The sequence below is a fragment of the Andrena cerasifolii genome, chromosome 11, assembly GCF_050908995.1.
Source record: "Andrena cerasifolii isolate SP2316 chromosome 11, iyAndCera1_principal, whole genome shotgun sequence".
Classification (NCBI taxonomy): domain Eukaryota; kingdom Metazoa; phylum Arthropoda; class Insecta; order Hymenoptera; family Andrenidae; genus Andrena; species Andrena cerasifolii.
In genome coordinates this window covers 1,741,276-1,761,543 of record NC_135128.1, presented here as the reverse complement: position 1 = coordinate 1,761,543, position 20,268 = coordinate 1,741,276, and the positions used below count along the sequence as shown (strand labels likewise).

Here is a 20,268-nt window from a genome sequence, read left to right as displayed (position 1 = left end):
TTTGGCAAAACGTGCGCCGTCGACAGTGGAGTGGTTGCTCAGCGTAGAAATACTATCGGAACAACAAATCACGGAACAAACAATAATGTTCTGTAGCAACTGTTAACTCCACTTTTCTGAGAATACTGACGTGGACACCACACTGGGTCAGCGTGACCCATAAACTATCCTTTTCACGATGTCACTCGGCTTCTTCAGGCAAATTAGGGGTTTCGTGATGCGGAATCCATAGTAGGGGTCCCAAAGTTTTCTCCCCCACCACAACAGCTCCCCACCATTTACCGTTTAGTAATAGCCACTAATCTTCCAAACGGCCTGGCTCACGGTGACCCAGTGTGCTGTTCGATGATTAAAAAAACGAAAAACCGCGATAACCTTAAGGGCAAATTTCACGCCTCCACAGAGAATTTCAGCAAAAAATTCTCCTTGCATACTTCAATATGCTCTACATTCGCACGAAGTTTCATTAGAATCAGAATTTTCGGGTTGGGAAGGTTTCCTTGCAGTGGCGGATTTAAGAAAAAAGGCCCAGGTGGCAAACGTTCTGAGGGGCCCATTTTGTGAGGGGGGGGGGGAAGAGGTAGTTTACTAAAAACGGGCTAAGTGTAGTAGTACAGAAAAAAATATAGTGTTTGGTTAAAATCATAATTTTTTTAAGATAGGGCCTTAGGGCTTCTGGGCAGGGGCTCATTTATCGGGAAAATGAAGAGGTAGTTTACTAAAAACGGGCAAAGTGTAGTAGTACGCAAAACAATGTGTTTGGATACCTACACCTAATCATAATTTTTTTTTTTGCCAGGGGCCCTACGGGGGCCTTCTGTGCAGTGGCCTAGGCGGCAACTGCTCATCAGCCGCCCTGTTAAATTCGCCACTGTTTCCGTGTGAGATCGCAAAGTATATGTAGGTACCTAAATTGACCGCGATTAGCTTACGTGTATTATAAACCGCAGCAAAGTATGGATCCCGTGTAATTGCTCAGTGATTAGTACTAATTACATAGATGCACAGTCAGGAGGTTATTCATCCATATTTCTTAAAAAAGAAATGTCAACTCTCATATCTGAATCATTGCAGAAGGAAAAGATAACGTAGAAACTCCATTTCTAATCTAATCTCTTATCGCTCGCTTTCCGAATTACGCACAAGGCGCGCCATAATCGCTTCCTTCTGATCGAAGATTTAGAACCAGATTTAAATTGCCAATTGCAAATCTGGAGCTTTAGACACAGTTTTACATTTCGATAATATTTCGTAAATCGAAGCAGCGATTACATTATTGATCTTACAGAAGTGTGTCAACAATTTTGTTCTTTCTCAGGAAATATCATATCTGAAAGAATTCGAATTGAATGAAGGTCGAATGGGCAGAAGGAAATTCGCCCGTGAAAGTTGCATGCAATTTTGAGGGTAAGGAGGAAAAACGAGGAATGTCACAAAGCAGCTCTGTCGAGAAAATTTACTGTTAACACTTTATTCCACCAGTAAGGAAACAAAGTTCATTTAATCTAATTTTCTTAAATAATTTTTTGTTTTAACTTGATCATAGAAGCTTATGTTTATGCGAAAAGTGGAGACATTCCGTAATTTACTTCGTGTCTATTGACATACCCATCCTGTTTTTAATCAGCATACCAAATCTTTAATTTTATCTTGCGGGAGCATTTGAACTTTATAATTCTTTGTGATTCGACAGTTCTGCTCTCCCAGTTTCCACCAACAAAATGTGCTGTAAATGACAAAATTGCGAAAAATGGGAAAATTTATAAATTAAGGAATATAAATAATTTTTGCGCGATACAAATATTATCAAAGTTAGTGACTTGAGATTGTGATTGATAATTCTTACTTTTAATGAGATTTTTGTAGACAATCTTCTTTACTACATCTACATATGTAGAGGGTTATGTTTAATAACAACATAATCTATTTGTGCTGTACGTCTTCCTTTACTGTGTTTGTCTTTGCTATCAAAATCTTTCGTTTCCTTTATTTATTTTTACTGTGACTTTTTACTTTTTTATCGTAATTTTTCTCTAGTGTAATAAACTAAGTAGTATTGGTATTATTATTATTATTATTATTATTATTATTATTATTATTATTATTATTATTATTATTATCTATGTATATGATGTAAAAAAGAAATATCACTGCTCTGAAACGTGAATTTACACATTTGATTCGGTAAATATTTGTTAAGAACACCTTGTAATTAAAGGTGATTAAATTTTTGCATCCTAAATACAATATTTATTATTTCTGAAGTTCTCAAATGATGTGTATGGACAGAAATTGTAGAAATAAAGTAGCTTTCCATCTTACCATCATACTTTCTTCGTGTGACGTCGTAAGTGGCTTCGTCAGATGTTCAGCGAGCTAAGTAAGTCCTAGGACAACATGCTGCTCACATCATCTTGAGATTCTTGAGCATAAAAAACATTCGTCAACTACAAAGTAGTAAAAGTAGTGGAATAGTTAGCAAATTAGAATAGTTTGTTGGAATAGTTATTAATTATATATATATATGCATACTTCCTTTTTTCTTATTAAATAACACTATTTTCCTTCGCGTTAATTAATATAAAATCCTCCTACATTTAGCATACAAACAAGTTCCGTATCAGGTGAATGCTTTTAATAATTTTATATACTGTATTATTAGCAATTAATGTACGAAATTTTAATAAGAGAAGTGTTATAAAACGTAGAGAGACAAAGATGAAGATGACGAAGGCGTCTTTTAAATTACAACTCTGACTTGTAGCCCACCTAATGAACACAAATTTGACGGTTTGTTGAATGATCATTGTCCAATAAACAATGCTCAGAAATTATGCTCAGTCATTGTGACAATTAGTACACGGGACCTCGAATTTGTAAACACGTTAAAAGTGAAAGAGCATGCAAAACAACTCAATTGCTTATTAATAAACTCACTGTTTAAAATATTTTTTTATTTTATATCTTACAATGTGGATAATATGAAATCAGGGATTGTAACCCGCCCGGAGCGGGTTACTAGTAACATAAAACGCTCTGGTTTCGACAGCCACTTAACGTACACTGGTCATCCGGCCGAAAAAATGAGCAATCTTTATGAATTTTTTATTCAGTGAATAACAAATATAATCGTGCAAAACTTTTTACATAATATTCATCTAGTTGTGCCCTGCTCAATTTTTCGAGCAGATGACCAGAGTACCCCCTTATGGGGTCATGCTCAGTCAGGAGGCCGAAAAAAAGGGTGGAGTTTCGAAATTTTTTACTCAATAGCTATAACACATTTCTCAAAAAATCTTTTTTCCTATTAAGGTTTGCATCTAGTACTGTGCATCGTAATTTTTTTATTTAATAATATTTATCAATAACTAAGTTATTGTCCATCACTCGAAGGCTCTCTAAATAAAAAGGCTTTTGCGGTGACCACTGCTTCTCGAAAGTCGATCATCTAAAATAAAAAATTCAAAAGAATTTACTTATTATATTATACTATCTAGTATTTGAACGAAGGATTTTTCGAAATATTGATTTGGGAAAAAATGGCTGATGTTTAAAGTAAAAGTTTCAATTTTTATCATAAATCGTGCCTGATTTTCGTCAATTAAAAGAAAACTAAGCATCGGATAAAAAAATCCTTCGTTCAAATACTAGATAATATAATATAATAAGTAAATTCCTTTGAATTTTTTATTTTAGATGATCGACTTTCGAGCAGCAGTGGTCACCGCAGAAGCCTTTTTTTTAGAGAACCTTCGAGTGATGGACAATAACTTGGTAATTGATAAATATTTTTAAATAAAAAAATTACGATACACGGCACTAGATGCAATCCTTAAAAGGGAAAAAGATTTTTTGAGAAATGTGTTATAGCTTTTGAGTAAAAAATTTCCAAAGACCACCCTCTTTTCCGCCTACTGACTTAGCATGACCCCTTAAGTGGCTGTCTGGACTAAACTGTCTTATGTTACTAGTAACCGGCTCCGAGTGAGTTACAATCCCTGTATGAAATAGCTGAAAACCACGTTTTCAGGAAACATAAGGAATCTTTATCACGGTGTTTTAATGATACAACTGGCAAGCAAGTTGAAAAATAATTTTAAATGGTATAGCTAATAAAATTTTCTCAACTTGTATGGTTAATAATACATGTTGCTAAATTTACTGTTTCTTGTTAGAGTAGAACAATAATTCGTAAGATTTATGGGTTGAAATACCTGTTACCAAGTAAATAAAAAAAGAATATAACATATGCAGTATCAATAGTACTGTAAACGTATTTTTACGCGGACTTTTCACTTGCAGGCTGCAATTTGTAAAATATAGCAGCGAATAATTCATGTACATCTAAAAAATAGGATGAAGAACGATTGCCTTCAAGCTCCATGGTCTTCAAGGCCAGTTACATTCATAATTCAACGTGCCCCTAGTTTAGAAAAAAACCAGGGTGTCTTTTTATAAAATAAGTGTGTCGAACGTGATACTTGCTGCGTTGCTTTTACAATGCGTTTTGAGTTAAAGCTATTATTTATTCAAATGAAACAAGCTAAGTTTTATACATCTCCAACAATCAAATTGTGACAGACTTATGCTGTTATGAGGTGAAGTAAAGTGGAGGCCCTCAGACTCACTTATTACACTTTATTATAACAATAAAATTTAAAAGAATAGAATACACCTACTTATCAGGAAGGGCACGAGGATCCTCAGACACTCTGCTTCGCGAGAATTACTGCTGGCTTGCAAAATAAGTACTGCTCGTATTAAGGGGTTACGTACATTCTCGGCGCCTTATAATTGATCACTTTTGGGATTCTTTTCTTCGAGAGGTGTAAAATAAATCGAAAATTTTATAATTGTGTAATTTCTTGGGACCTTTATTCATATAAAAAAAATTATTTGACACACTTTTGTCATGTATTGCCGTTTGTTTTCTGCCGTTGCAGCATCCTCTGCACCAAGCAGGGTGCCTCCTTATCAGCATGATAACTTCGACAATTTACACCCTTTTTTAATGGGTTCATCTATGCAGAATGACATTCTCTAAGGGCCATCGGACCAATTTTTTGAATTTTTAAAAAATAAGAAAATTATGCCATTTTTAAGAAAGCAGTCGATATTTCGTCTAAAAGGTAAAAAAATATATTACAAGTCGAAAATTTAAAATGGCCCGATGACCCTTAAAGAATGTCATTCTGCATAGATTAACGCAAAGTTCATGAAAAAAGGTTGTAAATTGGCGAAGCTATGATGCTGATGGCCCCCTGCTTGGTACAGAGGTTGCTGCAACTGCAGAAAACAAATGGCAATATATGACAAAAGCGTGTAAAATAATTTTTTTTATATGAATAAAGGTCCCAAGAACAAGATACAATTATAAAATTTTGGATATATTTCACACCTCTCGAGAAAAAAATTCCAAAAGCGATCGATTATTACGCACCGAGAACGTACGTATGTAACCCCCTAACGGGGTTTTGGAACTAACTCTGCTCCCGTTTTGAGGTGCTATTATATGTACCCATTTCTGGTGGTGGAGTACAGGGTGACGCGTCCACGGTGGCGTATCTACTGTGGCACAAACCTTGCACCCTTTGATAAGGCGTTGGAGTAATGAGCAAGTCTAACAAGAAAAGGCACTGAAGTGTCCCCCTCCGATTATGATGAAACTTCGAACGTTTGTTCAGGAGGCAAAAATAAGAGACACGTATTTTTTTATCCGCGGAGACACGACTTAAGGGGTGAAACCACCCCCAAAAGTTATACATATTCACACCATACGCGCGTGAATTTATTTCTAATTCTGCTATGTATACCGGGTGATCCAGAACGTTTGCCATTTGGGCCTTATTGGTGCGATAGACCTCGCATTAATTGACAGAAGAATTGATAACTTGTTAAAACTGACTTGATGGTGCGACTGTAGTCCATACGTTGACCGTAACGAATAATTCGAATTAGCGCGTCTCGAATGATAGACCGTACAAAAGTATGAGCGTTAATTACTAATGTTTCAACTCGTTATAGTTCCAATGATAACCGCGAGAAGATTCTACATGTGGTCCGAACGATAACCTTCGCAAGACCGAATAGACTCTTTGAATATCGCGCCGAGAATGAGTCGACTGGTTGGAGTCCACGTGATGTTTTTAGTTCGATGAACGCGACGAGAATCTAAATAGATGTGATCCGAATGATTACCGCGACGAGAGCGAATCGACTCATTGAATATCGGGACAAGAATGAATCGACTCGGAGTCCGTATAATGTCCGTGACGAAAATGGCCGTTTCGCATGCTTTGCTGTTCGCGACAGGAATGGTGACCTTGACGAGAATGAATCGACTCGCCAGAGTCCGTTACGAGAATTGATGTCCAGCTCCTCCAAAGTTTAGAAAGTGGACTTTTTGGGAGGTGACAGAAATCTAATTGGTCGCATTTTCCTGCAGGAGGTGTGGGACCTTCTCTTTCCGAATTCATCGGTGGAATAGGAACCCTCTCCTCATTTCCTCATCTCGACAAAGTAGAGATAAATGCAAACTAGTTCCCAAAAGATTGACCAGGTTGATGTCGCGGTTTACGACCGACTTCTGCGAGTCCACGGATCAATATGTGGACTCGCAATGGTGTTGTGAAGTAAAATCAACACCCTCAGGCCCACTTAACACACTTTTTTTTATAACAAACAGAAACTTGAAAAAACTTAATATCGACTTAAGGGTACTTCCCGGCCAAATCGCGCGAGAACATAGGTGACCTTTATGATTTTCTTTAGAAAAAAGTATAGGTACAATGTAAGGGGCTAAAAGTATTTGCACTATATCCTGCTACAAATGCGGAGTATGAAAAAAATTATTTCATTTTTCCCCACTCCTGTCTCTGATATGCATCGCATGCTGCGTCGTTGTACAAAGAAAGGGCCTGGACTATAGTTGTGATAATTGTGGGAGATGGGGCGTAGATAATCAACTCCCTAATAATTAGTTTATTAACAATATAATAAAATACGAAATAATACACACTGGCTTTACTACACTCTCTCATACACCCTTTTGCCTAGCAACTGTACTCCCCTCTTTCCGCGCAGTGTTGCCAACTCTTGCTCTCTACATTCCCCTTACATTCTGACCATTCACGCACACACTCATACCAATCTCCTAGATGGAAGTAACTCCACGATAACTCCAGACAGGATCATCCAAAATAAAAGAAACCAAAGAAATTCCTTAATTACACAATTATTAAACAAAACTGTTAAGAAACAATTTGTCATGATTGCCATATGTTTAAACGATAGGCTCCTGAAAAATGTTTTTTTTTTTGCACAAGTCTCCGTAAAAAAAAATTGAGTGTATGAAAATCAATTCATGTCAAGAATTGCATTTGTTTCAGGGCTGACAGGGCACGAAAAATTATTTCGAGAAAAACGTACTTAAAGTGAGCGCCCTATTTTCCAGGTATTTATTCCATTAAAACAATAATTGATTAGTTTTTTAATTCAATAAATGTATTATTATTTTAAATTTTTCATATTTCTATCTATTATACCTGCGACACAATCCAGCTTCAAAGAAGACCTATTTTTAAGCCCGTCACACTGTTGGTCCCCCTTAACTGCCTGTAAAATCTGTACCGTTAGAATTTCTTGTAAAATTTTACCTGAATGAAAATATGCTAAATTTTGTTTTAATGTTTTGACCGGGAGATGCCCTTAAATACACTATTAATATCAGTTGGACAAGAGAATCCTCGGGAAAATAGCTGTTCCTGATGTTACTACATTCCCAATTATGTACCTACATATTGCTCCGGTTCTCTTTTTGGGGATCACCTGGTAATATGCTTGAATGTTTAGGGGGTGAAACCACCCAACAAAGTTCTTAAGATTAGTTGGTGCTCGCCTCCGATTGCTTTGGTTTTTCGATATGTTTTAGAGGACCGAAAAATTAGAAATATGTGTCTTTATTTTGGCCCGTTTGCATGTTTGGGGGTAAAGCCACCCCCTCCCCCAAAAGTTCATAAGAATAGTTGGAGACCGCCTCCGATTGCTTTGGTTTTTGGATATGTTTTAGAGGACCCATATAACTTTGAGGGGTGGTTTCAACCCCTAAACATGCAAACAGGCCAAAATAAAGATACCTGTTTCTTATTTTTCGGTCCTCAAAAACGTATCCAAAATTCAAAGCAATCGGAGACGGGCACCAACTATTCTTATGAACTTTGGGGGCTGGCTTCACCCCTTAAACATTGAAGCATCCCAAAATAAAGAGACACGTATTTCTTATTTTTTGGTTCTCTAAAACATATCCAAAAACCAAAGCAATCGCAAATAAACACCTGAAAATCTTATAACTGTGGGGGTTGATTTCACCCCCTAAATATGAAAACGGGCCGCTATAAAAAAACACGTATATCTTATTTTTCGGTCCTCTAAAATATATCCAAAATTCAGAGCAATCGGAGACGGGCACCTGGGAACCTCTCCTTGTGAGTGACGTGTCCACGGTGGCGTGTTCACTGTGACGCACACCTTGTATGTACCTCTGGATAAGGCATTGGAGGCATCAGCAAATCTAAGTAGTTGTTACCGAACAACTCAATGCAAACAGACAGCTCATAACAGTGGACGACGCGACGCTAGGTACGTGCGGATACGTAGTCGTCACATGTACCACCTGTCGACGGAGCAATATACTTACTGTTTAAGGAAAACTAGCGTATTGTTAAGACCGAAGTTCAGATATACGGCAAGTAAATATTTCCGAAGCGTTTCTCGGAAATAAGAAATTAGCGGTCGTAAATTATCAAAGGAATTTTCGCGCCGATCTGAACCCTCATTTGTCCTATAAGACGAAATACAAGTACTGGGTACTTTTTAGCGCATGGAACGTTACAATAATTACGTCGCAAAATTTGAATAGACTAAAACGAATTCGACTACCTACACGAATAATTGAATACTAGTATTTGGGCGAGGAGTTTTTGAAATTTTGAACTACGTTTAAATTCGAGTGTTCTCGCTGTTTTGTCTGGCATTATTGAGTCAAGTTTGAGGATGGTTATGGAATGGTAGTTAAAGGCGGATTCACACTTATCAGTTCCGTAACGGTTCAGTGCCATCAGTATCAGTGTTATCTTTGTGTCAGTGTCAGTAACTGATTCATTCCGAAGTAGGCAAGGACTTTTTTCCCAGGGGGGGGGGGCAACTTTGGGTGACGGTAAAGAAAAATATACCCATCTTGCTTTTTTAACCCATTTTATAGTGCCAATTTAATTAAGAATTTAAAACCGAAATTTAAAATTATTCCTTTTTTTATATAAACTTAAAAAAGATCAGTTTTGAAAAATAAACGATATTTCTTACTACTGACGCTGACGGCATTGAACCTTCACGGAACTCATATATGTGAATCCGCCTTAAAGCTCTAACTGGGTGATCCTGCTATTATGAAATGATCATTGAACTCCGGTTACACCATTAAATGTGCATCGAATAGAATCATGACGAAATTTGGATCCAAGCCCGACGGCAGAAGTCGATATCGCGAGCTATGCCAGGCTTATCGAGCCAGTTCTATGACACGCGTTAATTCAATGTGCCCGGCGCAGTATTACGCTCAAGGCCGGCTAACGACACGTTTCAGTGGCTCACTTTGTATAATAATACAATTCAGTGTTCACATTGTGATTCATATCTAATTCCCGGTACCTATATACCTACCACCTGTATTAATCGCTGATTCTTTTCTACATATATACAGATGGAACATAGGGCAAATAGAGGTACAGTGCACTTTACGTTCTTCGTTAGATTAGAAATTCTATTGATTTTTATTATTATGATCTTCATATCAAGGAAAGTTACGGAAACTATGATTCTGGTTTAAGGAACAGTTATGGGACCTATGACTTGGATTGTGGGAAAAATTGTAAGGAATTAGAAAATTTACGATTTTGGTTTAGTGGGAAAAATATGAAAATTAGAATTTTTAGTCGAGGTAGAATGATGGATATTGTAATTTTTATTTAAAGAAAAATTAGAGAAATTATGATTCTGATTTAGAAAAAGTCGTGGTAGGTACCATTTTTATTAGAAAAAATGGAACTCATGATTTTGGATGCAGGAAAAATCATATATAGGCCATAGTGATGTTGTGCCGGTTTCTTTTAAGCATTAGTTAATTATTGTAAAATTTTCAAGAGATATTTCGTTTGTTACAGAATAAATATTTACGAAAGCAAGATAATTAAACAAAAAATATAATAACTGTTTCTAAATAGTGACAGAATGATTTGAGGTAATAGAAAATAACAATGTTATTCATGATTTAAAGTCGGTGCTTTGATTAACAAATAGCAATTTGAAAAGACTGAAATGAAACTAAATACTATACAAGTGTGTTGTCATTATTCCGGTACGCAATTTATACGCGTGGAATAAATTTAGTTTCCATGTTATTTATCATGTATAAAATACAGTCTATTATTAATCTGTTTACCGGCAATGACGTAACATAAAAAATAAGCATGCGCCCGCTCTTTCTCATGTTTATTAAATTAAAGTTTTATTACATATGATAAAATTTACAAAAACACCGAGAATATAAATTTCTCAAATTTGCTGTTTCTGTCACCTACCAAATGATCTAAAAATGTAACAAAATTACACGCAACGACAACTAAGTTATAAGAATAATGAGTTCTTAAAATTCATACTAAAATTGTTACAAAAACGTCTAAATTCTTTATACTCCACTATCACAGGTTTGTCTAACTGTAAGATCAAAGTGTTGTTACATCCTTTGTACCTAACTTTGCTACTTGTTATACAACAGAGGTTATTATCTAGATGAAATAGTTATCTACATAAAAAATTCAATACAAGATATTTTATGTTCATTTGTTACTCGAAGAATTCGAAGAACTCGGAACATCTTATTCGAAAAATAATAATAAATAAAAATTTTCATTACCCATTAATTGTTTAAAATGTTTACATGTATAAAAACGGTGTCCATGTGTGTCTCTTTCATGCACGCTCTTACATGTTCAATAGAAAAACGTTGTGAGCAAGGTGACTTGATTTTGAAAAATACATAGGTTCCCAAAATTCTTTTATCAGTAATTTTCAATTAATTGACGAAAAATTTGGTTTGATTTAATTTAATAGTAAAGGAAGCGATGGCTTTAAATTTTTGGAAACTTTGTAAACTTCAAGTAATTTGTTTTCTATTTTCCTAACCCGTTATATAATGCTTGTTTATTTGTGAAACGATTTTACTTGCAATTTGACAATGTTAGTGTAGTATTTTCGTTTGGGTTAATGGTGTGAATCAGTTTGTAACCGTCTTGGCAAACTAGAAAATTCGATCTCACAGCGTAACTGTGCGCATCTGTGACTTTTGGCAGAAGCTTTGACCTCTATTTTAGAAATCTGTAATGTAAATTTCAGGAAATTAGAATAATTAACTGTATAGGTAATAATATTGATAATGTTCTGTGGCATTACCTATGTAAGTAGTTATAGAAGCATCTGATTTAAAACCTTTTAAATTCCGCTACGTGTTTCAAAACTCGGTAAAAAAAGTCCAGACGACCTTGAAATCTTATACAACAAAGATTTATGCGAAGTTGATCTAAAATATTCGATGTGCTATTAACAAAGGTAGAATATATTTGCTTTATAAACCATTCGTATATTAAAAATAAAGAGACTTTTTTAAAGTACTAATTTATGATTTACTAACTTATATATAATAAATTATTATAATGATAGATTTAATGCTATATATTATATTATGTTACTTATTCCAATTGAGAAAATCATATATTCTTCTTTTCGTTGGTGTAGTATATTTTTATATTTCATATAATTATAAATCATTATATCAAAAATGTTCACGAAGAGGGTGATTAAAAAGAACCTTCGCCACAAGGTATGATTGTTGCTTTCAGTTTAGGAAAAATATAAAAAATCTGAATTACTTTAAAATATTCAAGTAATATAAAAATAATCCCATTTCCTGTTACTGAAACTGGCTTTAGACAAAAAATATTAAGCTGAGAGATACTTATACGTGGTTTCGTAATACTGGACTAAATAACTCAATGCAATACATACAAATTAATCTACTATCATAATCCGTAAATAACTAAAGAAACAAAGGTAATTATGTAGAAAAGGTCACACCTCACCGATTTTTATGAAATTTAAATACTTTGTCAAGATCATCATTCTGAACAGCTTTTCCCTATATATATAACTGCCGCTTGGCCTTAGTTTCCGAGATATTCGCAAAAAATTGCTGCTACAATTACACTGAATTCTGCATATACAGTGAGCCACGAAAGCATTCGAACGCTCGCTATTAGAACTGTAATTAATAAAAATATACATGTTAGACTTAAGTTCTAAAATTAATGTTGTAACTACCATAAGACACAAGTATCGAGATTATATATATCAAATTTAAAATGAATCGGATAATATTTGGAGAAGTTATGAAACATTTATTGCTAAGATATAATGAAACAGGGTCACAAAAGTATTCGAACGGCATTAATTGTACGCACCTTATTTAATATTATTACCTTATATCTATATTATTATTTTATATATTACCATTGGCTCCAATTACGCTTTTGAGACGTTGTCGCATGCTATGCACTAGTTTTTCAGTTATTTTAGATTCGATAAAATTCCATACTTCTAAAATCTTTTGTTTTAGTACGTCTTTCAAAGTTGTGTTGTAATTTTTTAATCACCTGTCGATTTCCGCCTTCAAATATTCAATGTGGTTAATATCCAGACTTTATGGAGGTGTATGTAACCCATGCGGTGTATTATACATTATAAAATAATCGTTCTTGCATAATTCCGGCCGTATGCTTGTGGTCAGTGTCTTGCTGGAAATAAAAAATTTCCTATAACCCTAATTTGGTAGCATTTTTTTCTAAACTGTTATTTAAAATATTACAAAATGTATGTTTATCTAAAATGCCATCTATAAAAACTAGATTTCCAGTGCCGTTTGCAACCCAACAACATCACGGAACCACCGCAGTACTTTACAGGAGGACGTACATTTTTAGTATTAATTTCTGAGTTGGTTGTTCTGCAAACATAATGACCACCATCCGAACCAAATACTCTTTTAATACAATTTTAATATATTTGGTTCGGATGGAGGTCGTTATGTCTGGAGAAAACCGAACTCAGAAATGAATACTAAAAATTTACATCCTACTGTAAAGTACTATGGTGATTACGTGATGTTGTAGGGTTGTAAACAGTACCCACACAGCACCATGGCATTGCAGAGACGTTGCAGGTTCACTTCTATGTCCGCCTTAACAATATTGCAGGACTGTATCTTTGCAAAGTTTGCGGCAGCATTACAAAACGTCTTGCAACGTTCCGGCAATGATTCTGCAACGAAATGGCAAAATTGTAACAATAATCCTGCAACTCTTCGGTAATATTGCGGTGCGAGTTTGCAATGTTGCACCGCATCATTGCAGAGAAGTTGCAGGTTCACTCCTACGTCCGCCCTGGGTAATATTGCAGGAGTGTATTCCCGCAATTCGGAGATTTTACAGCAATGGTTCCGCCGCAACGTTTCAGGCAGTGAAGGACGCGACGACATGGATGTGTGCAGAATCGTAATAGTATAACGCCCGTGTGTCTTTTTCTCACAGAAAACTTTTTCCCCATGGGGATTCCAACCGAGGGGACCTGTAGCATCGTAGAAGAACACTTTACCGCCGCAGCTACAACCGCTGATTGATAAGATTGCTTACGTATTCGAACTTATACTCCTACCGAGCAAAACTTTAAACTCAAATTATTCAAAAACGAAGGCTCATTTGACAAACCCCATTAGGGATTTGTAACACTATAGGTGCGGACTACAACTTTTACTCAGTGTCATTTTAGGTTAGGTTGGAAAACAGTCTTTAGACTCAACCTTTACATTTCTCTTTTGTTCTCTCTTTTTTCTTGCTTGATTGTATATACGTGTTTGTGCAATAAAGATATTTAATAATAATCATAATTTTACACATTAAAATATATAGTACATACTGTGTCTAAAAAAATTAAATTGATCTTCAAATCTCTTCTATAATTTCATGTACAAACAAGTCTCACGATAACACTTTTTTCATATCATCAATGGCCAACGAGAAATTCTAGCGTATCCAGTTAAATGAAACATGCTGTAGAATGCACTCGACGTCATGTACATATTTCGACAACTTTTGTCAAAGTCATAGTTGCTTCAGAATATTTTCGTAATGTTTCTATAATATTTTCACTACAGTATTGCACGGCAATATATGCGTAATTTTGTTTGGGCGTTGCCACTGGAATATTGCACGTTGATGTGCACGCAATATTGCAGGAATATTGTAAGATCGTTGCCAATGGTACATTGCACATCGATACGCGCGCAATATTGTAGGAATATTATATGATTGTTGCTACTGGAACATTGCACATCGATATGCGCGCAATATTGTATTATTGTTGCCACTGGAACATTGCACATAGATATGCGCGCTATATTGCAGAAGCGTTGCCACTGCTATATTACAGAAATATTGTACGGCAATGTGGGTGCAATTTTGGTGGGGCGTTGCCACTGGAACATTGCACGTCGATGTGCGCGCAAAATTGCAGGAATGTTGTAGGATCGTTGCCAGTGGAACAATGCAATATTGCAAGAACGTTGCCACTCCAATATTGCACAGCAATATTGCAAGAACGTTGCCACTCCAATATTGCACGGCAATATTGCAAGAACGTTGCCACTCCAATATTGCACGGCAATATTGCAAGAACGTTGCCACTCCAATATTGCACGGCAATATTGCAGCATCGTTCTTGCAATATTGAAATGCAACCTGCAACAACGCAATATTGCAGCAACGTTCCTGCAATACTACTGCAACGAACTGTGCTGTATGAGTACTGGAAATCTTGTTTTTATAGATGACATTTTAGATAAACATACATTTTCAAATATTTAAAAAAAACAATTTAGAAGGAAGTGCTATCAAATTGGGGTTATTGGAAAAATTTTATTTCCAGCAAGACAATGACCACAAGCATATTGGTTGGAATTTTGCAAAAATGGTTATTGTATAATGTATAATACACCGCATGGGTTACATGCACCCCCATAAATTCTGGATATTACACACATCGAATATTTGTAGGCGGAAATCGACAGGAGATTAAAAAATTACAACACAACTTTGAAAGACGTACTAAAACAAAAGATTTTAAAAGTATGGAATTCTATCGAATCTAAAATAACTGTAAAACTAGTGCACACCGTGCGACAACGTCTTAAAAGCGTAATTGTAGCCAAAGGTAATATATAAAATAATAATATAAATATAAGGTAATAATATAAAATAAGGTGCGTATAATTAATGCCGTTCGCATACTTTTGTGCTCCTGTTTCATTACATCTTAGCAATAAATGTTTCATAACTTCTCCAAATATTATCCAATTCATTTCAAAATTTATATATATAATCTCCATACTTGTGTCTTACAGTAGTTACAACATTACTTTTAGAACTTAAGTCTAACATGTATATTATTATTATTTACAGTTTTAATAGCGAGCGTGCGAATACTTTCGTGGCTCACTGTACCTATGTACCTACGCAGTACGCGTCCGCGGCAGTATATGCGTCAGAATGGGACCCCTACTTCTCTACTGTTGTTCCTATAAATATGTACATCCCGACGGTCGAAAACATAACAAATGATGCAGCTGATGAAGTTTTCGAGATATAAAACATCAGTAGTTGGTTGGAGTTAAATCGGTTCAGCAACTGTTTAAGACATTTAACATAAAAATTTGTAAATCTCTTAAAAGTCCCCCCCCCCCCTCCCACGAAGGACTGCTAAACCTACCTAACCTCAAGTACCTACCGATTTGTGTGTGCTTACGTCGGAACTTGGTGAGCGGGAGCACAGGGGATTTGTTTACATGACAAGAGCTGTGTCCTACGCAGGGGCGGAATTGTGTATAGCCTGCACCCTATTATGGCGGCAAATTTTGGGGAATGACAAATTTCGGACGAATGAAATTGCAAATTGTTTGAACACTGGGGCATGAGGCACCTTTAAAAACAATTCACGTTTTTCATGTAATAAATTAGGAAAATCTCACATGTGACTAACCATAATGAATTAATTTTGAAATTCTTTTCAATTAAAATGTTTCACGCAAAGGGCGACAGGCATTTGTTAGCCTAGGGGTGCCAAATCACAAAATCTGCCCCTGCAACTTCGCGTGTCAAAAAAATTATTACAACACAGAATTTGCTGTAACTCGCGAAGAAGATAAAATAGTACATGTACATATAATTAATATCAATTTTTGTATATTACTGTAAAATACAAAAGCCATCGGTAAAATGGGTCCAACATACTTCAGGACACCCTGTACGTAGGAGGGCCAAAAGGACGACGAAACATATATGCATATATGTTATCATAGCGTATGCATTTGATACACATGATGATTCGGTCCCAATCTGAATGCGCACGCATCTTTCTACCTGCGCCCAACATTCACCGCAGAGCCTCCTTTTGTAATAAAGTTCTTCGAGGCCAGTTTACCTGCGAGCTTTGTAACGAAACGTGTAACAGCCGACATTTGATCCAGTTCGGATTTGAATCGAGGCAGTGAAGATTTGTGTTCACTTTGAAAGTGAATTCAGCGCAGTGGAATTAGTGGACTTTCTGTTTGTTACTCTTTTTATTTACAATCAAGTATATATATATTAATATTTTGTTTTGAATATATCTGAATTATTGTAGGTAGTCCTTAATAGGATTGAACCTTGAAGCATTTCCGGCAGAGTTAGGTGATAAATTCAACACAAAAGTGTTCAAATTTCGAATTTTGGGAAGTTTTTAGACGTCTAAATAATTCTTTCTATAAAGGTGATAAATCGTAAATATTTAAGCTCTTATTATAGTTGTCGCTCGAGTAATTAATTTCAAAGGAAAATATTCGTTTAGAAACTTTACTTATTCTGTTTATACGAAATTCTGTTTTATTTTTAACTGTCAAAAGTCAATCAGTTTTCATACAATATTTACGCTCATATTTTAATTTTATCCATTTTTAAATAATTTAGATTTCTCCTTCTGGTTTTCATTTTAAGTCGAAGTTAATTGAAGACATCCTAATTTTTTAAATCTTAATATTAAATGAAAGGGAAATTATTACCTGAAGCCTGCAACTGAAAAATGGGCTGTACTTCCGAATGGCCACAGTGGCCGATCGACACGAGGTTTGTGGGGAGGGGTGGGGAGGGTGTGTGGACCCTGAATGTAAAATTGTTGCTTCGGGAATTTATTAGTTTCCGAGATATAAATAACAAATTTTTAGTATTTGTGATGACTTATTCTGACATAACGCAATCCACTTTCCAACTTGTTTTGGATATTAGTATTAGTTAGGGGTAGATTAGTGTGGGGGGCGCGTAAAGCATGGTAGCGAACCGATGTGAGTTTGGAGATTTGAACCAGAAACTTGCGGATGCGATCCATCCTATTATACAGTGTGGATACTACTCTATTGATAGTCAATACTCTAGAGGGGTGATTCTACAGGCCAAAATAAGACGAAAATATACAATACAATTTTTAACATCGCGTTTCGTTTTCGAGAAAATTGGCTTTGTATTTCAGCTAAATACGCGTGCCATTTCCGTATGCGTCCAGTTGTCCGTATAACAAATTGGAGGGGAAGGGGGGGGGGCAGGACGAATCCCCGTTAAAGCTACGTGTATGCAGTTCAAAAAAATAATTTGTAAAAAAAATAAAAATAATTGTTTATTAATATTTTATTAATATTTCGGAAACGAATAAATACCCGAAGCATTTTTAGATTTAGGGCTCACACACCCTCCCCACCCGCCCCCTCTAACCTCGTGTCGATCGGCCACTGGGATCATTCGATCGGTCATTCGGAAGTGTATCCGAAAAATCTGCATGCATTGTCTGACATTTGACCATTTCAATTCTTAAACAAGAATAGTAATAATAATAAGAAAATCAAAATTAGCTACAGAAAATCATCAAACTTTTCAACACCAAATCAAAACAAAGCGGGTTTAACATAGAAAGCATAAAAATTCAGAAAAAAGCATGCGACATCACTGAGCACAAAATACAAATAAATATTAGAAATCTTGGTATACTTTGTGTCTTAATAATACGGAAACTACTACTGCAGTACATTTTGCTGTTTCTACATTAAGGGGTTTTTCCACTGTGACGCCCTGATAAAGTACCGCTGTTTGGACCTTTTTTTGTTTCAAAAAGAATGTGTTTACTAAATTGAAGTTTTTCCTATTTATTAATACGTGCTTTGAGAATACAAATTTTTTTTCCATACTTTTTTAATGCTTGCTTGCGCCAAAATAAGTAGGTGTGATATGCGCTGTAAAATAAAAGACGCCCCGACTGCGTGATCGATTTTAGAGGAACCGTGTGTCTGAAACAAAAACATCAAATAGATTTCTAAGCCGTATGACTGTCGTTATGGCAGGGACTAAGATTAATTAGATTGATGAAGAATTAACAAAATGGCGGACGTCCAAAGTTGAACTATCGAAATTAGCTAAATTTTTTAATCATTCTACTGTGTAAAAGATGAGAGAAAAACAACGAAAATGTGTGATTCTAGTTCAGGCCATAGCGACAGTCATGCTGATTACAAACCTCCCTGATAGCACAGCCCCAGATACATGGTTCCTCCAAAATCGACCATGCAGTCGGGGCGTCTTTTTTTCACAGCGCATATTACCCCCTTATTTTGAGGCAAGCAAGCATAAAATAAAAATGAAAAAAATTTGTTGTATTCCCAAAACATATATTAATAAATAGAATAAACTTCAATTTATTAAACACATTCTTCATGCGACAAAAGCACTTCTAAACAGCGGTACTTTATCAGGGGGTCGCAGTGGAAAGACCCCTTAAAAGTACCAAGCTGAAAGGTACGAGTATCACAGTACTGCAACACAAACAACAGCCATCAACGAAAGAATACAAAACCAAAACGAATACAAATAATGAAGGTACAAAATACTTCGTATTCAAGCAATATAATTCTCAAAAATACTTGCGCCGCTTTCAAATTGCAATGACATGTATCTCCAGCTTCGTAGTCCACACATTATACATCGGCATAACTTAGAAAAAGAAAAGCAGAGTGAAATACTACAAGTAAGAGTGAAAAACGATTGGGGTCAATTTGTATTATTACATGCACCGTCATTGAGTGATAACACGGGGATCCGTTTTCCTCGCAAGAAGCACATGAACTCGTGCATAGTCAAGTGCAATAAAATGGCAAATAACCGTTTCGTCTGCGGTTCATAGTCTACGCGTTACGCAAGGAAAGCGCTGTGGAATACGGACGCTGTCAAACAGCGATAAAAGTCATCGTTGTCATTGACTGGCATCGACCTCCATGAATTAGAAGGCGCGATGTTTTCTCTTGCCGGTCTGCCGAAGTTCACCAGCGCATTAAACGTGGTTATTGGTGTAAATGACTTCTTATCGGTTGACCAAACGCAATAAATAGCGAAGTCGCGTTGCAAGCATTTGCAGATGTCTGCTCGATCCCGCGATTGATGAACTAAGATCATGCCGTAACCCCAATTAAACGGTGTTTGAACTGTTTCGTAAAATTTCAGCAAGACATAAATGCATTCTGTTCAAGAAAAAACAAATTCATCTACAGGAACGGTGACTTCGAAATTACGCGCGTAATACTTACTACGAAATGAAGTTACCTGAACGCTCCGGAATCATTTGCATTTCAAATTTCATGGACGAAGTTTTATCGGTGTTATGAACTTCAATGTGTTAGAAATTTATTGTCATTTCTGTTTCAAGGTACATGTACAATGTTTTTTTTATCGTGAATTTGATCGAATTTTCTTTCGGAATCTATAGGAAAACACAGCTGATATCTTCATTTTTATGATAAAAGTGATTTCATATAAAATGCGTTCGTCGATTCTAGAACATATAATTTATTCGATGCGAGATTATAAAGAAGACAACACAGTTTTTGTCCTATTTAAACGTTTGGAATAGTCAGATAAGTGTGTATTTTGTTTCAGTGTGTATATTTGTCATAAGACATATGTAGTATATTTAGGCAATATTTCACAGTTACCATAATTCTGTTGATAGTAATGAAATAATTGCAATCTATTACTAATA

The 20,268-nt window shown here is 35.7% G+C and overlaps 1 protein-coding gene and 1 long non-coding RNA gene across 5 annotated transcripts in view; both read left to right on the top strand.

The window, feature by feature from the left end:
- LOC143374596 (uncharacterized) overlaps nt 1-20,268 on the top strand; it is a 362,323-nt gene that overhangs the window by 246,136 nt on the left and 95,919 nt on the right. Inside the window, exon 2 of the long non-coding RNA XR_013086697.1 lies at nt 13,317-13,528. This is a non-coding gene — a long non-coding RNA (uncharacterized LOC143374596). The remainder of the gene's footprint in view (nt 1-13,316; nt 13,529-20,268) is intronic.
- Nucleotides 1-20,268, top strand: part of Pcb (Pyruvate carboxylase) — a 112,520-nt gene that overhangs the window by 20,554 nt on the left and 71,698 nt on the right. The gene's annotated exons all lie outside the window — the stretch shown is intronic.